Source organism: Panicum hallii, chromosome 1 (assembly GCF_002211085.1).
Source record: "Panicum hallii strain FIL2 chromosome 1, PHallii_v3.1, whole genome shotgun sequence".
Taxonomy (NCBI): domain Eukaryota; kingdom Viridiplantae; phylum Streptophyta; class Magnoliopsida; order Poales; family Poaceae; genus Panicum; species Panicum hallii.
In genome coordinates this window covers 40,062,223-40,085,478 of record NC_038042.1, presented here as the reverse complement: position 1 = coordinate 40,085,478, position 23,256 = coordinate 40,062,223, and positions in this window count along the sequence as shown.

Genomic DNA, 23,256 nt, shown 5'->3' with positions numbered 1-23,256 from the left:
TTTTATCAAAATAGCTCTTTTGCCTAGACTGTGCAACTCTTAGATTCTCCAATATTACTCTTACTTTTTCCTCTGCCTCGGTTACCAAGTCTGGTCCAAATATTTTACGTTCTCTGGTTTGGGACAAACTCAAAGGAGTTCGACACCTTGGACCATACAAGGCCTCAAACGGTGCCATTTTCAAACTTTCTTGATAGCTATTATTGTATGAGAACTCTGCTAGAGGTAAACATTTGTCCCAACTTTTATCATAATGGATGACACAAGCTCTAAGCATGTCTTTGAGTATTTGATTTACTCTCTCAGTTTGCCTATCCGTTTGGTACCAAGAGAAGCTTGTAAGTGTTCCCAAAAACGTGCTACAAATTGAGCACCACGATCTGAAATAATCATCTTGGGTACTCCATGTAAGCAAATGATACGATCGAGGTAAATCTTGGCATATTTCTTGGCATATTTCTCGGCATATTTCCATGATAACCCATATGGAATCGTGCTATTGGGAGATGTTGGGCAATCCAACAATGAAATCCATACTGATATCTTCCCATTTCTATGATGGTATAGGCAAGGGTTGAAGTGTACCGGCTATCTTCAAGTGGCTAGCTTCAACCCTCTGACATGTGTCACATTCTAAGACATACTTGGCAATTTCCTTTTTCATTCTAGTCCACCAAAAGTTTTGCCTAAGATCTTGATACATTTTGCTACTACCCGGGTGAATAGAGAACTTGAAAAGATGTGCCTCGTCAAGAATTTGTTTTCGGAGCTCATGATTCTTTGAAACCTCTATGCAAGATTCAAACCATAGAACTCCATTCTTGTCTTCGCGAAAACATTTATATTTCTCCTCTCCTTGAGAGAGTTTTTGCTTGATGATTTTAACACCTTCATCATGTAATTGTGCTATGATGATTCGGTCGTGGAGGGTTGGTTCAATGGAAATGTGGTTTAGAGTGCCTTGGGAAATCATTTCCAAATTGAGTTTCCTCATCTCATGACATAATGTTCCATTATAGAATTCTGTGGACAACCAATTGCAATGAACCTTGCGTCTTAGCGCATCTGCGACTATATTAGCCTTTCCTAGGTGATAGTGCACCGCAAGATCATAATCTTTGATCAATTCCAACCATCTTCTTTGTATCATATTCAGATCGGCTTGGGTGAAGATATATTTGAGACTTTTATGGTCGGTGTAGATATTGCAATGAGTGCCCATAAGATAGTGTCTCCATATCTTTAGAGCACGAACAACAGCTGTAGCTCGAGATCATATGTCGGATAATTTTGCTCATGAGGTCGAAGAGCTCGTGAAGCATAGGCAATGACTCGGTTATCTTGCATAAGCACACAACCAAGACCAATACCAGATGCATCACAATAAACATTGAATGGCTTGGTGTTATCAGGTTGAGTAAGATTGGGGCTGTAGTTAGGTGTTCCCGAAGAGTGTGGAAAGATTTTTCCAATTCTCGCTCCACACAAACTTTACTCCTTTCTTCAATAGTTCAGTCATAGGCTTAGCAATTCTGGAGATGTTTGGAATAAAGCGGCGATAATAACCAGCTAAACCAAGAAAACTGCGAATCTGGTGGACAGAGGTGGGAGGTTTCCAATCCATCACCTCTTATACTTTGCTAGGAACAACGGCTATGCCTTCGCTGGAAATAGTGTGGCCCAAAAATTTTACACTATCCAGCCAGAATTCACACTTGGAAAACTTAGCATAGAGCTGATGGTCTCTAAGACGCTGGAGAACAATGTGCAGGTGCTTAGCATGATCTTCCTCATTCTTGGAATAAATAAGGATGTCATCAATAAAAACCACAATGAACTTGTCAAGTTCAGGCATGAATACCGAATTCATGAATACATGAAGTAGGCAGGAGCATTTGTGAGCCTGAAATACATGACCAAATACTCATATAGCTCGTAGCGTGTGGAAAAGATATCACGTGGATGAATCTTGATCTGATGATTGCCAGAGCGAAGGTCAATTTTTGAGAAGACTCTAGCTCCCACTAATTGATCGAAGAGAACGTCAATGCGGGGAACTGGATATTTATTTTTGATTGTCACCACATTGAGAGGTCGGTAGTCCATACACAGCCGTAAACTATCATTCTTTTCTTCACAAATAGGGCTGGGCAACCCCAAGGTGATGCACTAGGACGAATAAAACCTTTATCTAAAAGTTTCTGCAATTGTAGTTTCAATTCAGCCAACTCCTTGGGTGGCATTCTATAGGGTCTTTTTGAGATAGGTGCAGTGCCTGGCTGCAGTTCGATAATGAACTCAATGTCCCTATCTGGTGGCATTCCTGGCAAGTCATCCGGAAAAACATCGGCATACTTGCACACCACTGGAATATCTTCGGGTTTGACTCTTTCCATCGTGAAAGCATAGGAATTTATGCATTCCCAAGAAGGTAGGTAAAGAGTAGTGGTTCCGTGACTAGGTGAGTTTATTTCCACGGCTCGGGAAGAAATATCTAATGTAACTGTGATATTTCAGGTACTTAGGAGCTAGGCACACTAATTTCTAGTATGACGTTGTGCTTGTTAGTGTGAAGTTTGTGTTTGTTTTGATGAATGCCTTTAAAAACTTAAATACACGTTAAAGGGTATTTCTGTAATATTGGAAAAATTAGGGTTCTTTTTGTAAATTGTGTGTAAATGGGAGATAATTTCAAAAATGTATGAAGGGTTGATTTGCAAACGTAAGTTTTTACTCTTTAACCACTGTAAATACTCCAAGGCTTCATTGAAAAGGTAAAATTTATTTTGGATTTATTTGAAATTGAATGATTTGTTGGCTTTCAAAAATAATTTCAAAACCCTAACTCTTTTGAAGTTGGACCCTAAAGCAAAGTGGTAGATCTTTTTAAGCTCTACACTTTTGATTTTGGGCATATTTTCATTAGAGCTATAGTTTGGAAGAAAATTTTGCTTTACTATGAACTCCTTGAACTTTTGCAAAATTTATGAATAGGTCCTCGTCTTCTTCCTCCTGCTTCCCCCTCTCTGTTTCTCTGCAGCGCCGCCCATCGCCGATGTTTCCCCCAGCCGCCAGCTGCCCCCTCACCGCTCTTCCTGCGCCGCCTGGCCCCCAGCTCGCCTGCTCGCCGCTCGCCCAACCCCGCTGGCTCCTCCTCGGGCGGACGCGTCGCACCACTGCTCGCCCGAGCCGCCACGCGCGCCGTCGACCATTAGCAGCTGCTTGCCGCCTAGTGAACTTCTCCCTTCTTCTATTCCCTTGCGCGCACCCGCATTCCTATTCTTTTTCCTTCTTCGCTTGACTACCTTGCCGGAGCTCCTCTGTCCACTGCCGTCAACTGCCTCCGCCGCTCCTCCTCTCCAATTTCGTGCTCCACCAGCACCGCCGCATCTCACTGCCCCTTCCTGACCCACTCTTCTTCCTCCTCCCGCGCGCGCACAGCCCAGAACACCGCGCCGGTGATGAGGACATCAACTACAACACGAGTACGTCTACGCCAGCAGCACCTTTTCCGGCGACACCAGATGCTCCTCCACCCCAGGCGCCACCTCCTTTTGGGCCAATCACTCGGGCCCGTGCAAGAGAACTAAACTTCGTCATGCTACTGAAGAACGAAGGCCCAGAAGAATAGATGCTGGCCCAACTGAGGCCTTTGCGTGGGCGCCTAGGGCTGACCACCACTAGGGGCTGCGCCCCCTTCCTGGCCGCCCTTTCCTAGGGTTGCGCCCCTCTCTTCCTCTATTTAGATAGAGTCATCATTGTTTTCCAGACTTGAGTTTTGTTTTACATCTAGCTTTAGCTACTCTCGAACACGCGCAAATACGCGCTGTCCTCGTGAGATTCAGAACTCCACCTTCGAGTGATATTGTGATTGCTCGCATCTTTTTCTTGTTCGTTCTTCGATTGCGTGCAGGAAACGATCTTCGTGATCAGGCTGATCTTGCATCAACAAGGTCGGTAACCACAGGAAGTTGGTTTAGCGATTGCATTGGCGCTTCGGGCTCGCTCGTCGTAGTCGGATCGTGAGGGTCATCTTCCACCAGATCGAAATTAACTCCACTCACCGAAAGATCGGGCACTCCGACTCTATCAAGTGGTATCAGCTTTCCAGGTTGATCGGTGAGTTTATCGAGTGTTTTTCTTTTGCCCTTCCTACAGTCCACCAAAACCAAAACAAAAATTTATTTTTAGGTTAGATCTTGTCCCAGCAACCTTTTTAGCCTCGCGCATTCTTTCAATACTTGCGTTGTTGAATTTGTGTGCTGTACACTTCAATTGTTGCTGGTTACTTGTGTTTTTGTTTTCTCATCGCCTTGTTCCTGTCTCTTCACACCTAGTGCGCCGCCCTTCCATCTTGCTGCTCGCCTTCCTTTTTGCCCCACGCACGCCGCAACCCTACCACACACGCCGCACCCTTCTTCCCTGATCGCGTCCTGGTCACACGTGCCGTAACGCCGCCGGCCCTGTTCGTCCTCCCGCACTCCTGTGTGAAAGGAAAGTCCAAAAAAAAAAAAAGGAAAGAAAGCAATCAAAAAAAAAAGGAAAGTCAAAAAAAAAAAGAGGAACGGGCAAGGAGTCCGGGCACAGGACGGCCGCACATTCCCCTTACACACGTCGGGACCGAATCAGACTCGATCGCCCTTCCCTCCACCCCACCTCCACAACGCGCCGTGACCGACTCGGTCACCTGCCCAGGTCTTTTTCCCCCCCCCTTCCCCACGCCGTGCCAGTTTTTCACATCCGTATCTCTCTTTCTTGGTACCATATTCTGAGGTTCGCCTTACTCTAGAGAGAGAGAGTAAGTGTGTGTCGTAACTTGCTGTTTGAGATCCTCTGTGTTCATATTATCGGTTTTGAGGACTCTTGGCAAAAAAAAAAAATAAAAAAAACAGAAACGCAGAAACAAAACAGGGGGAAACCGAAAGGAGGTTACCTTCGTTTGGGCGTTCTCCGCAGGACGCCCAGGTTCCTTGTTTTCTCTCTTGTGTTTTTTTCCTTTGCCCCCCATACCCTTGCTCACCTTTTGCACTTTGTTTCCAGCAGCTTTGATTACGTGTTTGGCACTATAATTCAACCTTGCAATATTGTTTGATTGTGCTAACCCTTGAATTGAGTGCAGCCTACCCAGAACTCCACATAGTTCTACGACGAGCAGACTTTGTTTCTCCAGGCAATCGCTCCTCCAATCTTTCGCCGGTTCTACCTGTTGATTGCAGATCACCCCTGTGTGCTTGGTACGAACGGATAAGAACTTGATAACAGCACTACTGTGAGCGCCTTGTGAGCCGTTACACCCTTGTCGTCGTCGGCTTTGTTTTTGTGTTTGCGCTAACTATGGCAGGAGACGAAGGCACAGCGGATGAACAGCTGCAGGACATGCGGACACGAGTTGACGGCCTTGCTGCGGACATCAAGACGATGCATGAACGGCTTGACTCGACGATCACGTCATCGACCGAGAGGTTCGATCAGCTCGACCTCGCTCAAACGGCCGCTAGGACCACGCTCGACACCATTGTGGCACGGCTAGACGCATTGAACACAACGATCACGGAGTTGCAGCAGGATTATGGCGGTGACACGGAGCCGGATGAGGGAGCTCGTCGCGGTCGTGCCCGCCGTGTGGTACGCCATCAACATAATGACCCATTTGCTAAGATTAAATTTAAAATTCCATCTTTTACTGGCAAATATGATCCTGCTGCATATCTTGATTGGGAACTAGAGGTCGACCAGAAATTTTCATGCCATGACATTCCTGCTAGTTCTCAAGTTAAAGCTGCTATTAGTGAATTTACTGATTTTGCTTTAATTTGGTGGCGTGAATATAAGCAAAAACATCCCCCTCCCACCACTTGGACTCAATTAAAAGCTGCCATGCGACACAGATTTGTCCCTTCATATTATGCACGAGATTTGCTTGAAAAAATGCAGTGCTTTCGACAAGGTCAACAATCTGTTGAGGACTACTATCAGGAGCTACAAAAAGGTATGATTCGTTGTGGTTTGTTTGAGACAGACGACGCTGCTATGGCACGTTTTCGCGGTGGTTTGAACCGCGAAATTCAGGACATACTTGATTATAAGGAATATAATGATATGACCACATTGTTTGCATATGCTTGCAAAGCTGAACGTGAAGTGCAGGGTCGCCGCTCGAAGACATTTTCTAACTCTTTTGCAGGAAGAAGCCCGGCAACCAGCTCGGCACCTGCCCTGCATGCGCCATCCACGACCAGCACTACACCGCGCGAGAGGCCAGCCTGTGGCAGAACCAACCTGAATTATACCGGCTCAAGTACGCGAGTCCACTTCCGAGGGCTCCAACGTGCTTCAAACGGTATAATCCCTTGGCCTGTCGGGTAACGTCCCGATAAACCACCGATACACAGGATCAATAAGGTTACCTCACACGAAGGTGAGTCCAGAGATACAATCACTATCACGATTTACATAATAGGGAATTACATTACAAGAGTTTATAAAAGTAGTACAAAGTTTCAAACCTAGAGAAAATAATACAAACCGTTTAAGCTATGATTTTTAGCAGCGGAAAACATACGTGATGATCTACAGCACGTCGACAAGACGGATGTCATGCTAAGCCCGGGCACGACATCACTCGATATCACCAGCGTTGGCCGAGGACGGATCCCATTCCACGGACCAATCTTCTGGAAGAGCACAGGGCCAAGGCAAGGAGAGAGTGGGGTCTTCAAAGGCTTTACCTGAAAAACATAAAACTAGCAAGGCTGAGTATACTAATACTCAGCAAGGCTTACCCGGGATTGGGTATACTTTAGCCCATAACTAGACTCATGAAGGCATTGTGAAGGCTCTGGGTTTATTTTCTGCTGAAAAGCAACAAAGAGTATGAACTACTTTCAAGTTTTAGCTTTCATCTTCTAGTTGAGTATTTATTCTAGATTAGCACCTACACTAAGCAAGCAAGGTAGTGATTATCATCCATCAAGATTATCCATCATTAGTTCCACTTCTTACTCAATGTGGTAAAAGGGATAAGCAATCTCAAGCTTCGTGAGAGGCGGACGATTCGAATCGAATTTAACCTTGCAAGGTAAACCTAACACACACGCATGGAACACCACAGGGCATTCCGAAGCAACCGTTTCCCTCATATTCCGGGTTGTGGATCAGGGCCACCACAAGCGACTGCAGGACCGTACGCACACCCTATATGTGCAGGACATACGTCTGTAGCGCGACTACAAAACCCGTATTCCTGTCTGCCTTGCAGAACGTACTCCCACACGTCGGTGTGTGTGAACATAAAATAAAAGTCGAGTGGTGGAGACAAGTCCACTTGCCGGGCCAATCGGGTACTAGGCTTACCGCTTACCATATTTCGCGGCATGTGGCTAGTACTTTCAAAAGCTTAGCCACCACTACCAAACATTTCGGCCTTAAAACTTTTCATCGAAACAGACAGGGTAAACTTCCAGGTCATGACACAATACATGACCCTGTCCGTCATCCTTATAGTGGTTGCAATAATGTAAACATTCAACTCCTATATCGCGCGAGTGACAGGAAATCACCCGACTTCTACCGGTCCTATTAGCGGAGCATCTATCCGATAAGGACTCGGGAGCATTACATGGGATTCCTAGGATTCATGCATCTAGGGTTTCACTTCAACTCCTAGACTTAATGCATGAGTATAGATAAATAGATATAGATTGCAGTGTAAATAAAGTAGTGGGATATGTCCGGGGCTTGCCTTTACTGGTGGGACTGAAGTCAGAAATGTTAATATCTTCCGAACTTTGGTTCGGGGCTTCCGATATTCCCTTGGTGACATTCCTTTGGTCTTCAGGAACATCTTCCGTAGACTCCGGGGAGATCTCGCAGGTACCGTTGCCGAACGTAGTCGTATCTACATGCAATGCAACATTTCATTCAAAGTGTGCACATAACACTACTTTACTTCCCAATACAATTGCAATTTAGCATTCATATAACACACTATTCACCTAACACGCAAAAAGATCTGAAACTAAACTTAGATAGAGCTTTAAGAGGACATCTAATTATGATCGGCTACTTGCTGAAGATTGCAACAGAGCCGATTGGAAACAATGAGGGTTTAGCCGATGGAAAGGTGTATTGGGTTCCTAGATGATCGATGAAAGCATCGATTACTTTGGCAGAGGAATGATTCCTAAAGTAGTTGTCTTAACTAAGATGTGCTTAAGTGTTATTCTAGGTAACTAAGTGTGGTTGTATCGACTCGATTACGTCAGCACAACAATTGAGTGACGTATAGCCGATAGGAGTGTGATTGAGGGTACATGACCGATAGATATAGATAGCTGATCTCTCAGTCGATAAATCGACTGATAGAAGTGTGTGGACAAGGATGGGGAAACTAAGGATTGATCGGCCGTGATTGACCGATATGGAGAGCAACTAAAATCGGCTTGGATCGGCCGATAACAAGAATCTTAGAATCGTGTGTGTTTCTCCGATACATCGACTCTGTGCAGTCGATACAGAACAGATTAAAAGAATTGTATCGGTAGTAGCCGATACTAGAAAGGTAATAACCATATCAGCTAATCGGTCGATGATAGAAGTATCGACTGACTGCTGTTACACAGAAACATCCTAGACTCAAGGAAAGCGGATGCTTAGCAGCTGAACTGATAGCCAACGCTGAAGCATAGCCGCAGAGATGTTTTGGCTAAGCAGCAGACACACAAGAACTAATGGGGATCCTTATACGACAAAGAACTTAAAGAAACAGCAATCAAGACGAGGACAACGTCTTGATGGTAGGGATATGAGCTCTAGGGTGATAGGATTAAGTAGATATTACATCTTTCTATTTAAGATATATGTTCTATGGCTCACTTTTCAGTTATAACACAAACATACAATATAAAGCACAATAAGACATTCATTCCTTAACATTTGACCTAAACCACACATCAAGACTTTCACTCAAGATCACAACATAAAACTTGTAGGTTTTGACTTAGGGTTTCAAACGAAACTGATTTTGTACTTTTATGAACCCCTTACGAAAATCTATGAAATGTAGAAGTTCATTGATTTAAAATATAGCAAGCTTTGGAAATTTTATAAAGGACACCCTAGAACTTCCTAAAACCTAGCAATCAAATCCCTGGTCCAGGAAAATAGATAACAAGAAGTTAACGACGATATCCCGGTAAAGGAATCGCCGGCATTAAGAAGATTCAGTAGGTCGGGGCAAACCTTGGTTATGGAAAAGAACGGACGAAAAGTGAAGTCCCGTGGCGATAGGATCGGCGAAGAGAAAAACTCGACGATGACGGGACTCCATGGATGACGAAGAAGTTTGCCGGGGATTGCAGTGGGTAGAGAATGGCCGAAGAGGTAATCCCCGCGGTGATTTGCGGTCTTGCTTGGCGATCGACGAGGAATAGGAGCTGCTGGATGTCATGGACTCCTGAGACGAGACGATGGAGCCGAATGGGTTCGCTAGGTCAACTTCTCCGCGAACCTCTAGGGTCCATCCGCTCACGAGCTAAACCTTCTTTTGCTCCCGCATCACTGGCTCTCAACCTGTTCGCGCGTAGCCTGTTGCTTTGCATACGCACGTGTCTGCGGGAACGAACGAAGCCGGCCGTCAGTCCTGCGTCGCGCGTCGGACCCGCTTCGCGTTGCTCCTGCTTCGACCTCCGCACAGATAAAGGGAGCTCGCCGTGCATGCCTCCTCCGAGCTCGTCACGCCTGACCGCCGCCTTCGCTCCGCAACTTCTTCTTCCAACTTGCCGCGCTATAAGCGCTTCTCCGCCTCCACGAGGATCAAGGGAGCTCACTGCATCCAGTCGCCACCTCCACACTCTTGCTTCATGCCGTCAGCTCGCACTGCTCATGCTCTGGCACTGGCCACGCCGCGCTCACTCCTTGCGCTTGCGCTCTCCGGCTCCGCTTTAGTCATCCACCGGCTCCCGCGTGCTCGCGCAGCGCTCGCGTCCATGAGTCCATGCTTCAACGCCACCCGAACAGCCTTCGCGTTGGTTCGCCTGAAGCCGTCGGCTTCGCTCTTGCGCTCGGCTCACGCGCACCGCCCGCACCTGTGCACGTCTACTGCCTCCCCCACGCCAGTGTGCCGCTTGCTACCTGCGCTGTGGCTTCGCCTGCGCAATCTGCTCCCTCACGTTCCGCCCTTTCCGCTGCCTGCCCGCTCGCCTGGCCACGCGCCGCTTGGCCCGAGCCGCGCGCTGTTGCACGTCTAGGCCACCAAACTGCGCGCGCTCCGCTCACTCGTGTTCTCCCAACTCCCGCTCTGGCTCCTGCGCCTCCGCGCCCACACGCCCGGCGCCTGCTACGGCCATCAGTGCCGCGCCCCCTCGCTCTGGCGCCGCCCGAACGCCGCTCGGCCCTGCACACCGGCTCGCACCCGCGGCGCACGCCTGCCCCGCTCAGCCTCCGGCTGCGCGCCGCGCGCTGCAGCTGCGCCGCCCGCACATCCGCTCGGCCGCCTGCTCCCGCGCGCCGGCTCCGCTTCCGCGCGCGCCACGCCAGCGCCCCGCCAGGGCCCCGTCAGCACGCGCCGCTCCCTCCGCTCGGCCGCTGCCGCCTCCACCCGCTCAGGCGCCGAACCGCGTCGCCCGCGCCTGAGCCCGCCGCAACCCGCGCGCCCCTCCCGCGGCTGGCCGCCCGAGCCGCGCCGCCGGCCGCGCAGCGCCCCGCGTGGGGCCGCCTGCGCTGGCGCCCGCAGCTGCTGGGGCCGGCCTCCACCTGAGCCGCGCCTCCATCTGCTGTGTGAGGAAGGAACAGAGAGAGGGATGGAGGGGAAAGAGAGGGGGAGGAGATAAGCATAGGGCCAAAACAAGGATGCCGCCGGTGGAGATAAGAACAGGAGGGAAGTGTCAGGATAAGGAAACAGAGGAGGAGAAGGAGGAACAGTTTTCCCCAAGGACCTATGCGCAAAAATAGAAAACTGCAGGGGCCTGGTTGTAAAACAAAATTTCCCGTCAAACCAAAGCCCAAATGAAGGAGTGCCCAAAATGAAAGTTGGAGAGTTTTTCAAACTCTACAACATTGCTTTAGGGCTCAGGTTTAAAAACTCAAAACTTATATTTTTACACGTGAATCTTTGTACAAAAGTCGGATTTAAACTGTTTTTGTCCTAGAAATGTAATTCATAAAATTTTAGGACTTAAATGCAAGCATTTATGACATTTCATAATGACGGGATAAACTCGTCATAATGAGTGGATAGACATGTCATGATGACTTGCACTTTTACACTTTAGTCCTGAGTAATTTTGAAAGTTACTTTTGTAAATCAGAGACTTGCATAAAAGGACTTGTACTTTTATAAAATTACATAAACACCCTTATTTTCACCATTTTACCCAAAATTTTTACACACTTCAACACACACATTTCAAATGAAAGTTTTGGATAAATAAATATTTATTTTTACAAGGAATAAAATAAGAAAAACATGTTTACAAAACCATCCTTCACTTATTTTGAAATTACCCTAATCCAAATACATTTTGCAAAAACAACCCTAGGTTTTTCTATAATTACAAAAATACCCTTTTTACTTGCACTTTAAATTTTTCAAAAGCTTCACATAAACACACTTAACTTTGTACAAATAAACACATATTTCACACTAACAAAATATATCTAGTTTACAAATAAATGATCTGTCACAGCCCTCCCCCCTAAAAAGAATCTCGTCCCGAGATTCGGACGAAAGGCTCTAAGGGGAAGAGAAGTGAATCACACACCAAAAGCGACAAAAGCAATCACACCAGAAAAGATTGAGGTTGATGACGAGAGCATGACGAGACGAGCATAACGAGAGCATGAAGAGATGGTACATAGATGAGTTTAACAGGATAAGAGAGGAAAAGGTGATCGAGTTCTCACAGAGTTACGATCACAACAGGAGGGCGTTAAATGTCAGTGACATTCATCACAAAACTTTGTGGATAGCAAGTAAGGATAGCACAAGAGACTGATAAGTGAGGTTTGAAACATTTCTGCTCAGAGTTTATTATCTGAATGATTTAAATGAGGTTGATTGCAAAACATGCCTATTTATGCCGATGCAATCAAGGGATAATGATAAGATGCTTCAATTCAGAGTGCAATGCTCGATATATAACCATGAACATGATGCACCGCTGAGATGTATGATTACAATGATGGTGCAACATAAGGATGAGGGATCCCATGTACGACTGAAATGGTGCATATGACACAATGCAATTATCATGATGCTGACCAAATGATGCATACACTATGATGCAAAAATGATGATATTTGCAATGTATGCACGTATGAAATGCATGAAGTATGATGCATACCCTCATGAGTTGATGATGCACATGACTCGCACCAGTGGGCTAACACCTGGATAGTCCTATATCCTTAAACGAGGATCAAAATTTAGGACACTAGTAAGGTTGCATAGAAAGAGATTGCAGTGGGGTTACGTCACATAGACCTAGTCACCAATGCGCTCCTAATGGCTCAATCATGTGACTGCAGTGCACATGAGGCCTTAGGTTCCGACACGGCATCATGGTCATGTGATTAAACACCGCCACAAAAGAGGAATAGCAACCCTATAGTGCCAACAGCAACAAGATAGACTTAGGAAACCCAAGATACCCGAAGTTGCACCGGAGGCATACCTGTTAGTTAGTCTACGGGTTTTCGATAATGATGCAACACCATGCACCGACCAGAAATGGTATATGTTATAATGCATGACTTTTGCTGGGAGAATTGTATGCAAAAAGTAACTATTGTCATAAATCTTTTTAATTTATCCAAAATCATCTGAGCAAAAATCGAAGGTACAAATTTTCAGATGTTGTAACCAGAATGGCCAACAAGATAAGGTACAACATCAAGAGAGGATAGATGAATCACTGAATGATGGATTGAAGAATTTCCTGATGATTATCAAGGTTTAACTATCAAAGGAGAAGCTTAATGGTTCTGCCGAAACAGATTCAAAGCAGAATCAAAGATTTGATTTGGCTGTCAAGCTAAGAGCGGTGATCGGGTTCAAACATAACCCAATCCACTTAGTTCACAAAAGACTCTCCCAACTCTAAGATAGCCTAGTAAATTACGTTGGTTCCTACCACACAAAGTCAAAACAGGCATTCAGATACAAGCACATGTTTCAGTACAACAATATAACAAACAAGGCAATCAAACCAATCAAAAATGTCAGGATGCATGCACGTTCTACACGTTCTCACAACCAAAAATAACTGCCAAGTAATCTTGGTCTTACGTGGTTAATTACGGTGGCATCATATAAATACGTCTCTCCCTATATATATACTAGTCGTTCTTACGTTCAAGCTTACGTAACGAGGTTAGCGTACCTGCAGAAAATCACAATATGTATATACTGAACCTTTCATGCCAGCATGTCATGAAAGCGTCCCCAATCATTACTGTTCACTATAGAAACAGCATCTGTACAATTACCGCCGTACAGACAACGTTAACATACGTTATCGAGATAACGTATTCACGGGGGTACCGCAAAATGCGGGGGTATGATCTGCGATCGCCATACCCTGCGCCGAACCATATACTCCCAATGTAGTCAACCGAAGTTGGTACATTGGCAGCATCTCAAGTAGGCCACTGCTTGAGAAACAGCGTTCGGTTCGCATCACCGACGGGAAGGCCAAGCTCCCTCAGTTGGCTGAGGATCCTTACCTTCTTACCTCACGATCGAAGGTGTCGTTACAGAATATAAGATTGAGTTGTACATGAATTTAAGTTTTAACGGAAAAGTAATGCTGGAAGTTAGGATTATATATATACTATAGCCACCTCTATTTCCCTTATAAGCATTACCCTAGGGCTTTACGTACTAAGCATAATCCTTAACGAATCCAACGCGGCTTTACCAAACATTTTGTTGGTCAAACTTTTATACTGAAAGTATTTTTAAGGTAAAATGTATCTCCAGGGTAACCTTATAGCTCTGATACCAGCTGTGGCAGAACCAACCTGAATTATACCGGCTCAAGTACGCGAGTCCACTTCCGAGGGCTCCAACGTGCTTCAAACGGTATAATCCCTTGGCCTGTCGGGTAACGTCCCGATAAACCACCGATACACAGGATCAATAAGGTTACCTCACACGAAGGTGAGTCCAGAGATACAATCACTATCACGATTTACATAATAGGGAATTACATTACAAGAGTTTATAAAAGTAGTACAAAGTTTCAAACCTAGAGAAAATAATACAAACCGTTTAAGCTATGATTTTTAGCAGCGGAAAACATACGTGATGATCTACAGCACGTCGACAAGACGGATGTCATGCTAAGCCCGGGCACGACATCACTCGATATCACCAGCGTTGGCCGAGGACGGATCCCATTCCACGGACCAATCTTCTGGAAGAGCACAGGGCCAAGGCAAGGAGAGAGTGGGGTCTTCAAAGGCTTTACCTGAAAAACATAAAACTAGCAAGGCTGAGTATACTAATACTCAGCAAGGCTTACCCGGGATTGGGTATACTTTAGCCCATAACTAGACTCATGAAGGCATTGTGAAGGCTCTGGGTTTATTTTCTGCTGAAAAGCAACAAAGAGTATGAACTACTTTCAAGTTTTAGCTTTCATCTTCTAGTTGAGTATTTATTCTAGATTAGCACCTACACTAAGCAAGCAAGGTAGTGATTATCATCCATCAAGATTATCCATCATTAGTTCCACTTCTTACTCAATGTGGTAAAAGGGATAAGCAATCTCAAGCTTCGTGAGAGGCGGACGATTCGAATCGAATTTAACCTTGCAAGGTAAACCTAACACACACGCATGGAACACCACAGGGCATTCCGAAGCAACCGTTTCCCTCATATTCCGGGTTGTGGATCAGGGCCACCACAAGCGACTGCAGGACCGTACGCACACCCTATATGTGCAGGACATACGTCTGTAGCGCGACTACAAAACTCGTATTCCTGTCTGCCTTGCAGAACGTACTCCCACACGTCGGTGTGTGTGAACATAAAATAAAAGTCGAGTGGTGGAGACAAGTCCACTTGCCGGGCCAATCGGGTACTAGGCTTACCGCTTACCATATTTCGCGGCATGTGGCTAGTACTTTCAAAAGCTTAGCCACCACTACCAAACATTTCGGCCTTAAAACTTTTCATCGAAACAGACAGGGTAAACTTCCAGGTCATGACACAATACATGACCCTGTCCGTCATCCTTATAGTGGTTGCAATAATGTAAACATTCAACTCCTATATCGCGCGAGTGACAGGAAATCACCCGACTTCTACCGGTCCTATTAGCGGAGCATCTATCCGATAAGGACTCGGGAGCATTACATGGGATTCCTAGGATTCATGCATCTAGGGTTTCACTTCAACTCCTAGACTTAATGCATGAGTATAGATAAATAGATATAGATTGCAGTGTAAATAAAGTAGTGGGATATGTCCGGGGCTTGCCTTTACTGGTGGGACTGAAGTCAGAAATGTTAATATCTTCCGAACTTTGGTTCGGGGCTTCCGATATTCCCTTGGTGACATTCCTTTGGTCTTCAGGAACATCTTCCGTAGACTCCGGGGAGATCTCGCAGGTACCGTTGCCGAACGTAGTCGTATCTACATGCAATGCAACATTTCATTCAAATTGTGCACATAACACTACTTTACTTCCCAATACAATTGCAATTTAGCATTCATATAACACACTATTCACCTAACACGCAAAAAGATCTGAAACTAAACTTAGATAGAGCTTTAAGAGGACATCTAATTATGATCGGCTACTTGCTGAAGATTGCAACAGAGCCGATTGGAAACAATGAGGGTTTAGCCGATGGAAAGGTGTATTGGGTTCCTAGATGATCGATGAAAGCATCGATTACTTTGGCAGAGGAATGATTCCTAAAGTAGTTGTCTTAACTAAGATGTGCTTAAGTGTTATTCTAGGTAACTAAGTGTGGTTGTATCGACTCGATTACGTCAGCACAACAATTGAGTGACGTATAGCCGATAGGAGTGTGATTGAGGGTACATGACCGATAGATATAGATAGCTGATCTCTCAGTCGATAAATCGACTGATAGAAGTGTGTGGACAAGGATGGGGAAACTAAGGATTGATCGGCCGTGATTGACCGATATGGAGAGCAACTAAAATCGGCTTGGATCGGCCGATAACAAGAATCTTAGAATCGTGTGTGTTTCTCCGATACATCGACTCTGTGCAGTCGATACAGAACAGATTAAAAGAATTGTATCGGTAGTAGCCGATACTAGAAAGGTAATAACCATATCAGCTAATCGGTCGATGATAGAAGTATCGACTGACTGCTGTTACACAGAAACATCCTAGACTCAAGGAAAGCGGATGCTTAGCAGCTGAACTGATAGCCAACGCTGAAGCATAGCCGCAGAGATGTTTTGGCTAAGCAGCAGACACACAAGAACTAATGGGGATCCTTATACGACAAAGAACTTAAAGAAACAGCAATCAAGACGAGGACAACGTCTTGATGGTAGGGATATGAGCTCTAGGGTGATAGGATTAAGTAGATATTACATCTTTCTATTTAAGATATATGTTCTATGGCTCACTTTTCAGTTATAACACAAACATACAATATAAAGCACAATAAGACATTCATTCCTTAACATTTGACCTAAACCACACATCAAGACTTTCACTCAAGATCACAACATAAAACTTGTAGGTTTTGACTTAGGGTTTCAAACGAAACTGATTTTGTACTTTTATGAACCCCTTACGAAAATCTATGAAATGTAGAAGTTCATTGATTTAAAATATAGCAAGCTTTGGAAATTTTATAAAGGACACCCTAGAACTTCCTAAAACCTAGCAATCAAATCCCTGGTCCAGGAAAATAGATAACAAGAAGTTAACGACGATATCCCGGTAAAGGAATCGCCGGCATTAAGAAGATTCAGTAGGTCGGGGCAAACCTTGGTTATGGAAAAGAACGGACGAAAAGTGAAGTCCCGTGGCGATAGGATCGGCGAAGAGAAAAACTCGACGATGACGGGACTCCATGGATGACGAAGAAGTTTGCCGGGGATTGCAGTGGGTAGAGAATGGCCGAAGAGGTAATCCCCGCGGTGATTTGCGGTCTTGCTTGGCGATCGACGAGGAATAGGAGCTGCTGGATGTCATGGACTCCTGAGACGAGACGATGGAGCCGAATGGGTTCGCTAGGTCAACTTCTCCGCGAACCTCTAGGGTCCATCCGCTCACGAGCTAAACCTTCTTTTGCTCCCGCATCACTGGCTCTCAACCTGTTCGCGCGTAGCCTGTTGCTTTGCATACGCACGTGTCTGCGGGAACGAACGAAGCCGGCCGTCAGTCCTGCGTCGCGCGTCGGACCCGCTTCGCGTTGCTCCTGCTTCGACCTCCGCACAGATAAAGGGAGCTCGCCGTGCATGCCTCCTCCGAGCTCGTCACGCCTGACCGCCGCCTTCGCTCCGCAACTTCTTCTTCCAACTTGCCGCGCTATAAGCGCTTCTCCGCCTCCACGAGGATCAAGGGAGCTCACTGCATCCAGTCGCCACCTCCACACTCTTGCTTCATGCCGTCAGCTCGCACTGCTCATGCTCTGGCACTGGCCACGCCGCGCTCACTCCTTGCGCTTGCGCTCTCCGGCTCCGCTTTAGTCATCCACCGGCTCCCGCGTGCTCGCGCAGCGCTCGCGTCCATGAGTCCATGCTTCAACGCCACCCGAACAGCCTTCGCGTTGGTTCGCCTGAAGCCGTCGGCTTCGCTCTTGCGCTCGGCTCACGCGCACCGCCCGCACCTGTGCACGTCTACTGCCTCCCCCACGCCAGTGTGCCGCTTGCTACCTGCGCTGTGGCTTCGCCTGCGCAATCTGCTCCCTCACGTTCCGCCCTTTCCGCTGCCTGCCCGCTCGCCTGGCCACGCGCCGCTTGGCCCGAGCCGCGCGCTGTTGCACGTCTAGGCCACCAAACTGCGCGCGCTCCGCTCACTCGTGTTCTCCCAACTCCCGCTCTGGCTCCTGCGCCTCCGCGCCCACACGCCCGGCGCCTGCTACGGCCATCAGTGCCGCGCCCCCTCGCTCTGGCGCCGCCCGAACGCCGCTCGGCCCTGCACACCGGCTCGCACCCGCGGCGCACGCCTGCCCCGCTCAGCCTCCGGCTGCGCGCCGCGCGCTGCAGCTGCGCCGCCCGCACATCCGCTCGGCCGCCTGCTCCCGCACGCCGGCTCCGCTTCCGCGCGCGCCACGCCAGCGCCCCGCCAGGGCCCCGTCAGCACGCGCCGCTCCCTCCGCTCGGCCGCTGCCGCCTCCACCCGCTCAGGCGCCGAACCGCGTCGCCCGCGCCTGAGCCCGCCGCAACCCGCGCGCCCCTCCCGCGGCTGGCCGCCCGAGCCGCGCCGCCGGCCGCGCAGCGCCCCGCGTGGGGCCGCCTGCGCTGGCGTCCGCAGCTGCTGGGGCCGGCCTCCACCTGAGCCGCGCCTCCATCTGCTGTGTGAGGAAGGAACAGAGAGAGGGATGGAGGGGAAAGAGAGGGGGAGGAGATAAGCATAGGGCCAAAACAAGGATGCCGCCGGTGGAGATAAGAACAGGAGGGAAGTGTCAGGATAAGGAAACAGAGGAGGAGAAGGAGGAACAGTTTTCCCCAAGGACCTATGCGCAAAAATAGAAAACTGCAGGGGCCTGGTTGTAAAACAAAATTTCCCGTCAAACCAAAGCCCAAATGAAGGAGTGCCCAAAATGAAAGTTGGAGAGTTTTTCAAACTCTACAACATTGCTTTAGGGCTCAGGTTTAAAAACTCAAAACTTATATTTTTACACGTGAATCTTTATACAAAAGTTGGATTTAAATTGTTTTTGTCCTAGAAATGTAATTCATAAAATTTTAGGACTTAAATGCAAGCATTTATGACATGTCATAATGACGGGATAAACTCGTCATAATGAGTGGATAGACATGTCATGATGACTTGCACTTTTACACTTTAGTCCTGAGTAATTTTGAAAGTTACTTTTGTAAATCAGAGACTTGCATAAAAGGACTTGTACTTTTATAAAATTACATAAACACCCTTATTTTCACCATTTTACCCAAAATTTTTACACACTTCAACACACACATTTCAAATGAAAGTTTTGGATAAATAAATATTTATTTTTACAAGGAATAAAATAAGAAAAACATGTTTACAAAACCATCCTTCACTTATTTTGAAATTACCCTAATCCAAATACATTTTGCAAAAACAACCCTAGGTTTTTCTATAATTACAAAAATACCCTTTTTACTTGCACTTTAAATTTTTCAAAAGCTTCACATAAACACACTTAACTTTGTACAAATAAACACATATTTCACACTAACAAAATATATCTAGTTTACAAATAAATGATCTGTCACACAGCCAAACCTGCAGCACCCCCGTCCACAGGCGCTGCTCCTTCCACAGGACGTACACGGGATATTCAGTGCCATCGTTGCAAAGGATTTGGGCACATGATTCGGGACTGCCCAAACAAGCGTACCTTGCTCATACGTGACAATGGTGAGTACTCGTCCGCTAGTGATTCCGAGGACACTCATCATACTATGCTTGCCACTGACCATGCAGCTAAGGCGGAGTTACATGTCAACCCAGGCGACGCCGATAGGTATGAAAGTCTTGTTGCGCAGCGTGTTCTTAGTACACAGGTCGTCCCGCCCGAGAAGAATCAGCGACACACTCTGTTCCATACAAAGGGCGTTGTGCAGGAGCGGTCGATTCGCATCATCATCGACAGCGGCAGCTGCAACAACTTGGCGAGTACCGTGCTGGTCGAGAAGTTGTCCTTACCCACTCGTAAGCATCCAAATCCATATCACATTCAGTGGCTTAATGATGGTGGCAAAATTAGAGTAACACGGTCCGTGCGTGTTCCTTTCTCCATGGGTGCTTATTCTGATTTTGTCGATTGTGATGTTATTCCCATGGAAGCATGCTCTTTGTTACTTGGTAGACCTTGGCAATATGATACTGATAGCTTGCATCATGGTCGTTCGAATCATTATTCTTTCATGTTTAAGGGTCAGAAAATAATTATACATCCAATGACACCTGAACAAATTGTTAAAGATGATCTTGCTCGAGCTGCTAGGAATGCTAAACAACTTGAACCATCACCATCGACTTCTAATTCTGAAATCAAGTTGAATGCTCCTGTTTTACTTGCTCAACGTGCTGATTTTGATGATCTCCGCGATGCTCACTTGCCCTGCTATGCACTTGTATGCTCTAGTATGCTCATTTCACTTGATGATGCACCGTCTTTGGATATTCCTCCTGCGGTTGCTAACCTTTTGCAGGAGTACGCTGATGTCTTTCCCAAAGACTTGCCACCGGGTCTTCCCCCGCTCCGTGGAATTGAGCATCAGATCGATCTCATTCCCGGCGCACAGCTTCCGAACCGCGCACCATACCGTACAAATCCGGATGAGACGAAGGAGATCCAGCGCCAGGTGCAGGCGTTGCTTGACAAGGGTTACATTCGTGAGTCTCTTAGCCCTTGCTCAGTTCCTGTGTTACTTGTTCCAAAGAAAGATGGCTCATGGCGTATGTGTGTAGACTGTCGCGCTATTAATAACATCACCATTCGTTATCGATACCCTATACCACGCCTTGATGATATGCTAGATGAGCATAGTGGCGCCATTCTTTTCACTAAAATTGATTTGCGTAGTGGTTACCATCAGATTCGAATGAAATTGGGTGATGAATGGAAAACGGCTTTTAAAACGAAATTTGGGTTATATGAATGGTTGGTTATGCCGTTTGGTTTGACTAATGCTCCCAGCACCTTTATGCGTTTGATGAATGAAGTTCTAAGGCCCTTCATAGGATTGTTTGTTGTTGTCTATTTTGATGATATCCTTATTTACAGCAAGACTATGGAAGCGCATTTAGAACATTTGAGTGTTGTTTTTGATGCGTTGCGTGCAGCTCGCTTATTTGGTAACATGGAAAAATGCATCTTTTGCACGCAACGTGTTTCGTTTCTTGGCTATGTTGTGACTCCGCAGGGCATTGAGGTGGACAGCGGCAAGATTGATGCCATTCGGGAATGGCCTACACCGACGACGGTTACACAGATTCGGAGCTTTCTTGGACTTGCAGGATTCTACCGTCGGTTCGTCCGTGATTTCAGCTCCATTGCAGCCCCTTTGCACGAGCTTACAAAAAAAGGTGCGCCATTTGCTTGGGGCGACTCGCAGGAGGTAGCGTTCAACACTTTGAAAGATAAATTAACACATGCTCCCCTCTTGCAATTGCCCGATTTTAATAAAGTGTTTGAGCTTGAATGTGATGCTAGCGGTATTGGGCTAGGTGCTGTTTTGTTACAAGAAGGAAAACCGGTTGCTTATTTTAGTGAGAAATTAAGCGGTGCTAGCCTGAGATATTCTACTTATGATAAGGAGCTTTATGCTTTAGTTCGCACTTTGCAAACATGGCAGCACTATCTTTGGCATCGCGAGTTTATCATCCATTCTGATCATGAGGCTTTGAAACATATTCGTACCCAAACAAATCTGAACCGTCGTCATGCTAATTGGGTAGAATTCATTGAGTCTTTCCCTTACATTATTAAACACAAGAATGGGAAGGAAAATGTCATTGCAGATGCTTTGTCTCGTCGATATACCATGCTGTCCCAGTTAGATTTTAAAATCTTTGGCTTGCAAACTATGAAAGATCAATATGTTGATGATGCTGATTTTAAAGATATCTTAGCTCATTGTATGGACGGCAAACCATGGGGCAAATTTTACTTGCAGGATGGGTTCCTGTTTCGCGCTAACAAGCTGTGTGTTCCAGCAAGCTCGGTTCGTCTTTTGTTGTTACAGGAAGCACACGGAGGCGGTCTCATGGGACACTTTGGCGTCTACAAGACACATGAGGTACTGGCCGCCCACTTCTTTTGGCCCCGGATGCGCCGTGATGTCGAGCGCCTTGTTGCCCGCTGCACTACTTGTCAGAAAGCTAAGTCACGACTGAACAACCATGGTTTGTATATGCCTTTGCCTGTCCCTACTTCCCCTTGGCTTGATATTTCTATGGACTTTATTTTGGGATTGCCTAGAACTAAGAAGGGGAGGGATAGCATTTTTGTGGTTGTTGATAGATTCTCCAAAATGGCTCATTTTATACCATGTCATAAGACTGATGATGCTAGCAGTGTTGCTGAATTGTTCTTTCGCGAGATTATTCGTTTGCATGGTATTCCGAATACAATTGTCTCTGATCGTGATGCTAAGTTTCTCAGTCATTTTTGGAGATCACTTTGGAATAAAATGGGAACTAAATTGCTGTTTAGCACAACTTGTCACCCTCAGACTGATGGACAAACTGAGGTGGTTAATAGAACTTTGTCAACCATGCTTAGGGCTGTTTTAGACAAAAATTTGAAACGTTGGGAAGATTGCCTGCCTCATGTTGAGTTTGCTTATAATCATGCAACACATTCTTCTACAAAGATGTGCCCTTTTCAGATTGTTTATGGTTATATTCCTCGGGCGCCTATTGATTTGTTTTCGCTTGATGCTGCGGACGCCCCACACATAGATGCTGTTGCCCATGTTGAACACATGATTAATTTGCATGAACAGACTCAACAAAACATTGCTGCTGCTAATGCTAAATATCAGGTTGCTGGTAGTAAAGGTCGAAAACTTGTTACTTTTGAACCTGGTGATATGGTTTGGTTGCATTTGAGAAAGGATCGGTTTCCTACTTTACGCCGTTCTAAATTGATGCCTCGTGCTGCTGGTCCTTTTAAGGTGCTAACCAAGATTAATGATAATGCTTATGTCCTTGACCTGCCTGCGGAGCTTGGTGTTTCCACTAGTTTTAATGTTGCAGATTTGAAGCCATATGTGGGCGAGGATGAGGAGTTGCCGTCGAGGACGACTTCAGTTCTAGAAGGGGAGGATGATGAGGACATCAACTACAACACGAGTACGTCTACGCCAGCAGCACCTTTTCCGGCGATACCAGATGCTCCTCCACCCCAGGCGCCACCTCCTTTTGGGCCAATCACTCGGGCCCGTGCAAGAGAACTAAACTTCGTTATGCTACTGAAGAACGAAGGCCCAGAAGAATAGATGCTGGCCCAACTGAGGCCTTTGCGTGGGCGCCTAGGGCTGACCACCACTAGGGGCTGCGCCCCCTTCCTGGCCGCCCTTTCCTAGGGTTGCGCCCCT